The sequence below is a fragment of the Dermacentor albipictus genome, unplaced genomic scaffold (genome assembly GCF_038994185.2).
Source record: "Dermacentor albipictus isolate Rhodes 1998 colony unplaced genomic scaffold, USDA_Dalb.pri_finalv2 scaffold_30, whole genome shotgun sequence".
Classification (NCBI taxonomy): domain Eukaryota; kingdom Metazoa; phylum Arthropoda; class Arachnida; order Ixodida; family Ixodidae; genus Dermacentor; species Dermacentor albipictus.
Window position 1 is genome coordinate 365,411 of NW_027225584.1, and position 12,723 is coordinate 378,133.

Sequence of the window (12,723 nt, forward strand, 5' to 3'; positions counted from 1 at the left end):
CGCTAAACAAGTAGTTATGCCTGCGTTGTAGTAGCGGCCATCTGTCCCTTTTAGTAACTGGTAATAACTGATGCAATGCATATGAGCTCGCACGTACGCGACTCGCGCTGCAGCGCGAGCTCGTGCGCTGCTCGCTTGATGTAGGTTTTAACGACAGCGCTCGAACATCGATGTGCTGCAATCAATTCTGCCTTGCTGCGCTGCCTCAACGTGCTGGCTTGAGATCAAGGATGAGCGCATTTAACTCTCTTAACCTGTGCTGCTCGTAGTGGAGCAGTGAATTGTGATCGAATGAGCCCGACCATTTGAGCTCATTTGCACACACCTGGTCACTTCACCACTTCGCATCGGTCGAATTGTCAATTGTCGCTGTGGCCGGGTTTCGAATCGTGAATTACCAGCCATGCCTGCTGCTATGTCGGTCTGCTGTCGGGACTGTAGGTGCAAAAGACCGGACATTAGAACGCAGATAATCAAGCAAGCTTCAAGACAGGCGAAGTAGTCAGCATGGCGCGAAGTTTCGCTTACTCAGCGCGACGAACTGCAGCCATGCAGCGCGCCCGACGCTCCACTTCGTGAGGCCTTGAAGGAAAACGGCAGAATCTGATGTTGGGATTCAGGCCTTCTTGTTCATGGCAGCCCACGACGCAGAAGTAATGACGGCGACGCCTTTTCGAGGCTGGGCCAGGTCTCTCCGGATCGGCGTCACCGATTCCTTCTGCTCCTAGCATTACGTCCCACGGCACACGGAGAGTCCGTTTTCGTTGAACTGTAGGCTGCGGCGAGCTCGCAGCGTGGTCGGCGTGGTCTGTGAGAAGTGACGAGCCTTTTCGCACTCGCAACAGGGCATAAAAAAGTGCGAATCGATGCAAAACTCGGCCTAGAAACGTGCTTCGCCACAGCCAGGGTTCAATACGACCCAAGCTGGTACGACCCAGATGTCGTTTCCCGCGCCGCCACCAGGCGCCGCTACTATACCTCAAACTCCAGCGCAAGACGCCCATACCACTTTCACGGCCGCTCAATGGAAACCAATGGAAACGCACTTGGTGCGTTCCATTGGGCGGCCGTACCACTTTTGTCGGCGCCTGTACATACGGCGGCACCTTGGAGTTTCCTCCTGCGGTGCGAGTAACCAGCAAACTGAATAAAAGATGGCAGCGCCGGCGCTTGCGTCGCGTAATAAGCGGATACCTCTGGCGTGCGCAACGTTATCGGTGATATTCGGCCGTTTCTGAGCCAGCCGAGCCCGGCTGAGTCACTTGTGTTTCGCGAGATAGCGATAACGCGGCCTAGAACGTGCGCGTATCACCTCTGGTAGGTCGCGTATGTTGTACGAAGGCAGAAAACAAGCGCGTTGGCGCCAACGTACGATGGCGCATTCCAATTTCCCGGGGACATGCGTGCTAGCTAATAGCCAATAGAGAGCTTTAGTCTAGGGGACGCACGCGGCTTGCGTACGCAAGAACTAGGGGCGATGGTACTGCGCATGCGCAGACGCTGACGTAAGGGTCTGCGCATGCGCAGTACCGTCGCCCCTAGTTCTTGCGTACGCAAGCCGCTTGCGTCCCCTAGACTAAAGCTCTCTAATGAAGAAGACGACGGCTTGTACGCAGCAGACGATGGAAGCGAGAAGCGTTTTCGACGGAATAATCGTACGCTTTGAGCTAGCTGCTTCATTTTTAGTGGGGAGCAAAACTGCTTTGTTTTATCAAAAACGTTAAGTTAGGTGTCTTCATTTCAGTTTCTTCGGCAAAACGCCAAGTTTGCGTCACGTTACGAAAGCAAAACGGGGTTATCAGCGCCATTTTGAACGCGTCGCGTCTACGTCATGCCTCGAAGAAAATGGTGGAATGTCCAGAAAGCACCCCAGGTACAGTGGACTAGTAATCTAGTAAACTGTACCCCAATGGCCGAATCCTATAACGGTTCGGAATACGAACCGTCTGCTTCGCCGCTTACGTCGCTAGATGTGCCGCTCCCAAGCCGGTGGTGGAAGAAGGGGAGGACGCGACCAATAGATGAGAGGGTGCCACCTCTGAAGTGTACGTCATTATATGACGAGCTAATCGAGGAATTGCAGAATGTTTCTGCTTGCTAAATAAATGTGAAATATAAATTAAATATTATACACCAAGTTCTGAAGTATAAAAGTGTGGTGCCGGGCGTTTACACAATGCAGAAGTAATTTATTAATGTCATTCTTTTTCATTCTCAGCCGGCGGGCGGTATCGCAAGCGTAAATGAGTTGGCAGAGCGCAGCGCTATGTCGTCTGCTACCAGGCGCTCGCACGATGCACGCAAGAGGAACGCATGCACTGCCAGCACTTCTTAAGTAGCGAGCGCGACAAAACCGTGAAATGGTTCTTAGGGACACCTTTACTAGCCGACTATATCAATTTTCCTTCTTTTTTCGCCCTTCGTCATCGGCTCGGACATGACTCGCTCGCCGCCGCGCTGCCGCTATCCTGCGATCTGCGCCACGGCGCGTCGCGGGATGCAAGTAATGGAACTTGAAATCGAACATTACGATATACGGGCCCTCCATTGCCTGCGCGAAGTAAAATCGAAGAGTGTGGCGCTGACGGTGCGCGCTCTGCCGTGAAATTGAGGAACAAAGTATGGCACTCCCGAAATAGAAAAAGAAGGGCAGCCAAATAAGATATCTCCACAATATCTTCCCATCCTGACTGTATAGTTTTACCAGCCTAACGAAGGAAGCGCTGCACCAGCCTAGGTTGAACCCTTATGATTGCTGAACGGTGATCTGCGAGCTATTCACGCTGGCGATAGCACTGGGAATTCGATCTCACCATGCAAATATCGCCTTGGCATTGAAGCGGAGGTCACGGGAAAGCTGACCCAGCCCTTCTACCCGCCAACACGGTAATTGCGAGAGCAACTTTGGGGACAGTGTCGGCAGCAGAGATCTAGGCTATTCCGATGAATGCTTCCCGTCCGCCCGACCTCTGGAAGCTGCAGGCCGGTGGCGATGAACCGCAGCGTGCAATATTCTTTCCTCTGCGTGGAATGACCACTGGTACGCTTGCACCCGAGTCTCCTCCATTTGATAGCGTATCCTGCAAAAGGTTTACTTAGAAAGCCGGCAAGGGCGGTGCAACTCATTATCCGTCACTTCTCCGAACGCGTATCACACTTCCAGCCGTGGTCGACACCGAAAGAGCAACGCCAAGCAGACGACGAAGGCAAGTAATAGCCTCCGAAGCAACCAACTCAGGCGCGCGCGACGCCCGCGTGTCTCCGAGGACGGGTGACCGTCGCGCGCGGCCAGGGTCACAAGCCAACAGCCAAGTCACAGCAACGGAACCCAAAGCGGACATACCCCTTCGCCGGTTCCTACGACTGGTTCGCTTTGAAGATGATTGACAGATGCGTGACGTATTCATAAATTGCGATACCACCCCGCTGCCTCTGACGACCTGTGACGTAAGCAAAATTTTGACCAATCAGATGAGGCCAAATGACCGGTTCCCCAACCGAACCGTTATAAGATTCGGCGTCAAGTGAGTGCATGGATGCAGTGTACTAAAATACGGGCCGTGTGTTCACATAGCGCTCGCCGCTGGGGCGCTTCATGTACAGTCTCGTCCACTCTTAAGGCGCCAATACACTTCGACGTGACCCGGCGCTAGCGCGCGCGGTGGTTGCGCTACGTCACGCCAGGTTGGCTACGCCGCGTCAGGCGTAAATCCGTCCCCCTACAGTACAACGCCGCGCCCCTGCCGCAGCTGGAGTAGCGCATGCGCAGAACACCGCGCCGCTCCGTGGCGCCTGCCGTGGAACATAGCGATTGCGACTGCGGACCGGACTGTTGCTCGGCGATGGCACGGATGCAGACACATTCCGCAATAGAAAGACCTCTGAAGTTTTGTCGGTCTCTGCTCTCATTTTAGTCACTTTGCGCGCAATTTTGACTGCATCATTGCACCCCTGACAAAGCTCCTAGCTGGCCCTGGTGACCTTCACGATTAAACTCCAGCATGTGACCAAGCCTTCACTACCTTGTGTCGTCTGCTTACCTCACCACCCATTCTACGTCACTATGACCCGAGTGCTCCAACCGAAGTTCATACGGACACCAGCAGCGTTGGTCTTGGAACCGTCCTTGCGCAATGGAAGCCTGGCTTCCTGGAATATGTGGTTGCATATGCGAGTTGTGCCTTCACAAAGACAGAAACCAATTTCTCTGTCACACAAAAATGTTTGGCTATAGTTTGGCCTTGAAACAAATTTCGCCCTTACTTGTATGGCCATCCCTTTGACATTGTGACAGACCACCACACGCTGTGCTGGCATGAGTCACTGAAAGCCCCGTCAGGGTGTCTTAGACATTGGCTTCTTCGGCTCCAAGAATTTGACATTCGTGTCATCTATCACCTCAGGTGTCAACATTCTGACGCAGATGCGCTCCCCTGATCACCCATGCAATCTGACGAAATACCACCCTCATTCATGGAGTGCCTGGCTGCTACGCTTACTGTTACTGACATTCCGTTTGAACAGAGAAAAGATCAGCGGATTGCGTCTCTCAATGACACTCTCACCAGTTTTTCAACGGCTACGTGCCCTCGAGCCCTTCGTTGTAAAGCTACCCATTTCGTGCTTTGGGACACCATCTTGTACCAGGGAAACTATCAGTCAGACGTTCGCAAATTGCTTCTAGTCATTCCTCGCCATTTGCACATATTTTCACACTGACCTACAAGCTCATGCAGGCATCCTGAAAACCTGCGAGCGGCTCCACCAGCAGTACTACTGGTGCGGCATGTATTCTTATGTCCGCAAATACATTCAGTCATGTGCAGCCTGTCAGCAACGCAAGACATCTCCTCATACGACAGGCCCTCTGCAACCTTTACTATGTCCTGCATGTCCTTTTGACCAGGTTGGCATCGACCTTGATGGGCCCCTTCCATGCAATGCTAACGGAAATTGTTAGATAATTGTAGCAGTAGACCATTTAACAAAATACACCAAAACTGCTGCACTTGTTTCGGCTGCTGCTCACAACGTAGCCACATTCATCCTACAGCATGGCGCAGCACAAGAACTGCTCAGCACAAGAACTGCTCAGCACCTGAGGCCGTACCTTCTCGTCTAAAGTTATTAATGAGCTATTAGACGCGTGCCGAACTATTCACCGTGTCACTATGGCGTATCATCCGCAGACTATAACGGTCTAATGGAACGGTTCAACTGCACTCTTGGTGACATGCTCACAATGTGTGTTGCGTCTGATCATTCCAATGTGGATAACGTCCTCCCATTTGTGACATACACATATAAAACCACAACTCAGGCTACCACAGACTTCTGACCATTTTTTCGTCTTTATGGACATGGACCATCCTCTACCCTTGGGACAGTACTACCGTATCATCTGGATGCCTCTGAATTCACCCCTCTTTCCAAAGTTGCTGCTGAAGAGTGTCATCAAATGGCTCGCTCAATCACGTCAGATACCCAAGGCATGCAAAAAGATCATCGCGACAATGACCAGTCCACACAGTCCTTCGCCGTGGATTCTCATGCCTGGCTTCGGCTGCCCTTCCAATCTCCAGGCTTTAGCCCAAAGCTTAATCAGAAACATCCAGTGTACATCGCCTGCAAACTATGTGTTCGAACCGGTGACGCCACCTTCAGACAAGCATCGCCGTGGCCATGAAATAGTTCATGTGCGCCGCCTGAAATTGTACCACGACCCCCTCATAGTGTCATCACTTTAGGTCACCAGGATGGCTCCTCTTTGCTGTGGGGGCAATTGTAGTGGGGAATATGCATATAGCACTGTGGGCACTGCCATCACTGCGGGGTGAGACCCAAGCTCGAGCTACTGATACCAAGAGAACTGGTCACACAGAGCTACATGCAATCGCTTGGATGAGCTTCAATAAATCCCCCTTTCAATATATACACAGTGAAGTAGACGCGCTTATGAAGCCATTTATTGATGTTTCGGCCGGGCATCAGCCTTCCTCAGGGAGCTATGTATATATATATATATATATATATATATATATATATATATATATATATATATATATATATATATATATATATATATATATATATATATATATATATATACACCAGATAGATGGCCTCTACTGATTCAAGGTTATGCCGCTCGGTTTATGCAATGCCCCCGCCACGTTCGAACGGATGATCAACTCTCTGCTTTAAGGTTTCAAATGGTCAACTTGCATTTGTTACCTCAATGATGTCTTTGTGTTCTCTCCTACATTTGAGACGCACCTTGAGCACGTCGCAGCTATCCTTGACGTCTTCCGCAAGGCTGGGCTCCAATTAAACTCATCGAAGTGCCTCTTTGGGCGCCGACAGATTACAGTGCAGGCCATCTCGTTGATGCTTCCGGAGTACAACCCAACCAAGAGAAGGTTCGAGCAGTAACGGCTTTTCCTATACCTCAGTCTGCCAAAGATGTCCGGAGTTTTGTGGGGCTCTGTTCTTATTTTAGACGGTTTGTGAAAGATTTCGCAGCAATCGCTCGACCCCTCACTGAACTTCTGAAGAAAGACGTGCCTTTTACGTGGGATTCCCCTCAGGCTGCCGCATTTTCACGCCTTATCACGATTCTCACCAATCCACCGGTCTTGGCCCACTTTGACCCGTCCGCACATACAGAGGTCCGAACCGATGCCAGTGGTTATGGGATCGGTAGCGTCTTATCGCAACGCCAACACAGACATAACCGCATTATAGCCTACGCTAGCTGGCTCCTGACAACTGCAGAGCACAACTATTCGATTACCGAGTGCGAATGTCCTGCTCTCATCTGGGCTGTTTCAAAGTTCCGCTCATATTTAAATGGCAAGCCCTTCTCAGTAATAACAGACCATCATGCGCTCTGTTTGCTTTCATCGTTCAAGGATCCTACTGGCCGGCTCGATCCCCTCCGACTACAATACCCCTACACAGTGACTTCCAAGTGGGGAGCCAACACCAGCAGGCCATATGGTCATGTTTGTACGTGTTATGAATTAATGCACTGGATTACAGAAAAGAAGCAGCGGGAATCGCGCGCTGAGAACACCGATAAACATACTATACGATGCAACTCGAGAAATAATATGAAAACGTCCAAAAATTTAGAAGAAAAAGAAAAGATGGAATCGTCGCGACGGCACATCACAGTCCCCCAGGCGTCGAAGTCGCTCAGATGAAATTATTTTTGAACAGCTCTGATTGCGTCCACGCAAGAATGGTTGCTAGTGTGCTGTCAAATGCTCATATTCTGCTGCCTATATAAAGCTCATGGCACGGTGCGAAAACGCGCACGCGGCGAAAGCGAAACTGCGCGGACAAGCATGCAGACGCGCAGTCGGTCGCTGCGAATCTGTGCGATCGCTGCATTGGGGCTTCATTTTATTACGCTCCATTTAGTTACACAAACACTATAAGAACATATTTTACATAGTTTGCTCTCAGCGTTTACATACCTTTCACGCAAAAAGCCGGTTCGGGACTGGTTCGGGAGACTCCATCGCGGCGACCGCGCGCAACTACGTTCGCTGTACGTATTCGGTAAAGAGATTGCGTCTGTAAACGATTCTGTGCTTTCAGTTTGCCCAAGATTATTATTTAGACAGTAAAAAAACTTCTCTCGTGTCGAAAGTACTTACAGAAATGTCCGGGAGAGCTCGCGCGTGGTGTTTTCAGTGAACGCTGACAGAGAGAGAGAGAGATAGCACTTTATTTACACCCGTCAGAGAGTATGGGTGATCGGGTGAGACGCAGCTCTCCCTATCACCGTCTACCTCCCCCCTAGACGTCGGCCGGAATCAGTTGACTTCCGGCGGCGGCCTGGGCTTGAACGCTGACAGCAAAACCTGTGAGGAGCGCGTCGCGTGATCCCTCATACTTGCCAGCGAGGCGCTCCCGATAGATGGCGACTCCGTAACTCCTCGCCGCCAATAAGAACTGAAGTATTATTGCGCAACAGAAAAGGCCCGTAAGGAAAGGAAGAAAAGCACACACCAAGCACTAACTTCAACTAAACTTTCAACTAAATTTATTGTGCCACTGAATCGGTCTATATATGTGAACCAGTATAGACTGCGCATATGCGCTTATATGAAGAAACCGAACTGCGCATTCATGTAACATAGTTATGAGTCATGTGATGCCGCCTCCAATAAACTTAGTTCTTTTTCTGTGAGAGCCAATGAAGGGAAACTAACACACTGATCATTCAATTTTGCAATCATGTGCGCTTCGGTTATTTCACGGATGAGCTGGGTCCAGCCACGGGACACAATCGTGCAGTCGTCCTCGATTTGTTTGCAGCCATGATCGCGACAATGAATCGCCAAGAACCCACGGGTGCATTTTTTACGTTGTTGCGGTGTTCGCGGAGCCGGTCATTGAGGCAACGCCCAGTTTGCCCGATATATTGCTTCCCACATGAAAGCGGATGTTGTAAACCATACGGTGAATACACTCGACGAAATTTTTCGGTGATGCTTAGTGCGCTTATTAGACAGGACGGCACTTGGATCCGTCAACTTGCAAAGCTTGCCGAGCTTGTTGCGAGCAGAAAAGACAACTTTTACATTTGCACTTTGGGCCATCTTTTTCAAGCTATGGGATATCCCCGTGCATGTAGGGTACAACACTTACTCTAGCGCAGCTCATTTTCTTCGTATAAGCGCATGCGCAGTCTATACTGCTCCACGTATTTAAACCGATTCAGTGGCACAATAAATTTAGTCGAGAGTTTGCGCTTGGTGTGTGTTCTTCTTCTCTTACGTCCGTGTCTTTTTTGTTCCGCAATTTTTGCGTATAATGGATTGCCACGTGCCCGGAATGCTGCTTTCACCTATAAGAACTTTGACGAGCTCCTGCGTCGGGTGGAAAAGGTCGCCGCGATCCTGGTGAGCGATGAGGCCATGAGCGGGGAGCACTGCTCTTTGGTGCCTGAAGCATTGCGACGCAGTCAACACACGGAATGCGCTGGCTTACAGCTCGAACAATGGAACCTCCCATCATGACCACCACTGCGAACGTCGGGGTTCGAGACAAGTGCTCTCTCTGACAAGCAATACTCTCTTAGACTCGTTGCTGCTGTGTTCAAAGTGCGCCCTCGGCGGTGCCTACGGTCGTATGGCGCTCATGCTGTATTAGAAGAAGCTGCTTTGATGTGAAACTTTCCGAAATCTGCACATTGCTGCAACTGGAACCGGCTATGATGCCTGTTTTCAACATTTTTTCGAGACCGCATATTGTGCTCCTGACGACTACGGCACCATCATATCCAGCACTACACCGTAAGAATCCAAACATAGCCTCGATAGGATCACTCGACATCTTGCGGGTAAGAACAAAGCTAAATTGCTTCTCAGTCAGCAGTTGACACGCATACAAGCAACGTTTGATTGTATTGTGAATATCAGAGCATGACACGTTTCTTTGCTCAAGAATTTTTCAGCCTTGCTGGCATTCCTCTGATCTTCGATGTACGAGACGAAAGCGTGTTCCAACCAGTCGAGCCTCGGATGATCCACATCACTCAACGGGCGGCACTCATCGTTGTTACAATGAATGTACTGCTGGCAATTGCTTATGTCCATTAGAGCAAACCATTTCTGCATCGCTTTCAGAAAGTGGATTGTACGCCCTGCCGATGCAAACTCAATGTGCGCAATGTGCCCTGATTGATCTTTCAAATATTTGAAGGCTCCAGTTACTACGGCCGACAGCAACTGGACGGCCACTTTCACGCTCATCTTTTGAATATTGGACGGGTAGAGGTGCTTTCGCGTGAGTAACCTGATTGGCTTTACTGTTAAGTTCTTCTGCATTTTGTGCACCATGTTTAGGTACGTTGATGATATTTTTTTTCCGCTGATGTGTTTTCCCAGAAACTGCGATCTCTATTTTTAATTATACGGCTCTGATCAAAAGCAAGAAAGATATGCTTAGTGAGATCTGCATGGTGCGGAGCACGTATACGCAGGGCTCCATCACACAAAATTTGCATGGCTGTCCCATTTATCCTGTGATTGTCCGTGACAACGCGGATGACATCGACGCCGATCTCCGACGTTTTCTGGATAACATGGCGCATGACTTCTGCTAGCTGCTCCCCTATGCATCCCTTTGTGAATAAATACCCGACAGGTATCCTGTATCGACCGTGGAGCCCGCAGAGCAAAAAGCAGAGGACTGAGTTTGCCAGGCACTCATTCTGAGAGTTTGGGACAAGGTGTTGTAGCTCCGTGCCCATGTTGATGTCGCCAATGAACGCGTCCCTTCGTTTGTGACATTGCAGTTTCTGGCGAATTCTCATTTCGTCTATGATGAGTGAAGAAACTTTTGGCTGTGGTGTTTCATGCGCTAATATTTCTGTTTCCAGGCGGCAACGGACTGGCTGAGTAAAGCCAACTTCTCCGGAAACCGCGCCGATGTATTTTTGTAGGGTCTTGCTGCAGGGCAACCTCAGCAGGTCTTCGGAGCGCAAGTACTCGTACGCCTTCGTTGACAAATTTTGGAGTACGATGCTATGTCGCAGCGTTGTTTCTGACCACTGTGGCCTTTTCTTTCTGTAGTTCTTTACCAGGTCAATGATTAAGAGTGCCTTTAAATCTCCTTTGACGGCATCGGACGTCACTTCCAGAAATGTACTAACGTGTGCTGCTTCTTTTAGCTTGAATAGTACCTGTTTGTACGATTCTACAGTCCTACTCAGCCTCTCATTTTTCGCTTTGAGCACCCGTTCTTATTCGCGCCACCACGTGCGCTGGACAAAGTAAGTCGAGGAATACAAATTAAATGGTGTCTGTGTCTTGTACGAGCGTTTAGCATGTACAATCCCTGTATGTGCCGTATTCAAGCTATCGGAATTCTCGGCTGTTGGATCCTCCAACGTGGTTTCCTCTCGCTGAGGTTGAATGGCATAGCACGTTGGCTCGCTTCCTTCAGTGTTGCTCTCGTTACTTTCGTGCCCTGGAGGCGTGGCTGGTCCTTGATTTCTTTCATTTGCGCATTCCAGTGGTTCGTAAGGCAACGAAGCACTCGAAGGGGCACGCTTACGTTTTCGCGTCCTGCCTTCCGTCGCGCTCTCGCTTTGTGAGAGGCACGGCGTCTGTTCAGCGAACACACTGGGTACCGTACGGGGTTTCAGAAGTCGCTTCGTGAATGAAGTTCTTGAAATCCGTAGGACGGAAGTGGAGGCTACACACAACAGAGCAGTCCGAGATAGTTATGATCGGCAAAGTGTCATTTCTTGGTATAGCTCTCAACCACTCTGCACGCAAAGCGTTTTTGACTGGCACCTCGTGAAAGGACATCCCCGGTTGCTTCCGTCCCCAACTTGACGGGCAGCCTGGTACGCAACAGAAACTAACGCATCGGTACGCGTGTAAATGCCTCAGTTACTTGGTAAGGCGGACACATACATACAGTAAACACCTACCGGCTCTGCAACAGAATTGTAGGCCCTGAGGGCACTTAAATAAAATAAAAATACCGGCTCTGCAGTAACAGACGGCGAGCAAACATCACGCGAACGAAGGCAAAGCTGACGGGCTTAGCACACGAACTTGCCACCATTCGCCTGTGGCTCAGTTTCCAATAAAAAAAAAGTTTCAAGCGAAATTTACTTTATTGAGCAATTTTTCGTCTCGTCGCAGGAATAAAAAAACGTCACATGAGTGTCGTCGTCTGCTTGCAGCAACAGTGACAACGCGCGATGTCGTCTGCTTGCGCCAGCCGCTTGGCTGCCGACGTCTCTCCCGGTAGCCGCGCCAAGGTAAATATACCTGGTAGCGAAGCTTGCATAGGAGCCCATACGTTCAAAACATGGCGGTCCATCGCCGGTTCATGGGGCTTAGCGCCATCTGTATGTGGTGGGAACACTTCCGGCGGAAGAAAAAATAACGTGACGCCATGTCCGTTAAAAGCAGAAGTGACGTCATTTTGTTGTCGAAGGCGCGAAATTTGTTTTCTTGTTCTTCCTTTGGAGCTATATATTCAAATGCCCCGCCATTCGACCTGATGGGCGTTTCGAGCTTTCAGCGTGGAAAGCGATGCAGGAAAAGGCCAGCCGTACGGTTGTCGAAATCACATCCCTGCACAGAACATACTTTCTTTGGAGGCCGACGAAAGCTTTAGGTGTAGAGTGCTGATCCTATTGTCGGATGCCAAGCCCGTCGGCCAGCGCAGTCGCACGAAAACAACTACACAATTATCTGGCGGTCGTAACTCACTACTTTTGACTGAACAGATTAAGAAGCAATGAAGCTACCTGCGTCACGAAATTCAGACAAACTTCGACAAGCAAGAAAGCACAAATTGTGAGGGGGGCGTATTTCAACAGGTGATACGAGTGCGCCTTTCTGCCCATTTCAAGACGTGCATTGCACTGCGAGTGATAGTGGCGTCAACGCCCCCTGTAGCGATGGGCGCTGAAAAGAAATGCATTTATTAATAATATTAAAATTAAACGTATTTTCTTAACTCATCACGAATATATAAAATTGACTAGGAATTTTATTTTCGTTGAATGAATCTAACTGTGCCTCGTTTGAATTAAAAAACGCGTTTTTCTTTCCCAATGTTTGTTCCCTCCAAACATAGTCGCGCTTCAATCACTGCTCCCATAACCCCCCATGTTGATGTCGGTGACAATCTGTACTGAACCGCTTTTCGCCCGAAGCTTCGCGACCTATTTGAATCGACCTT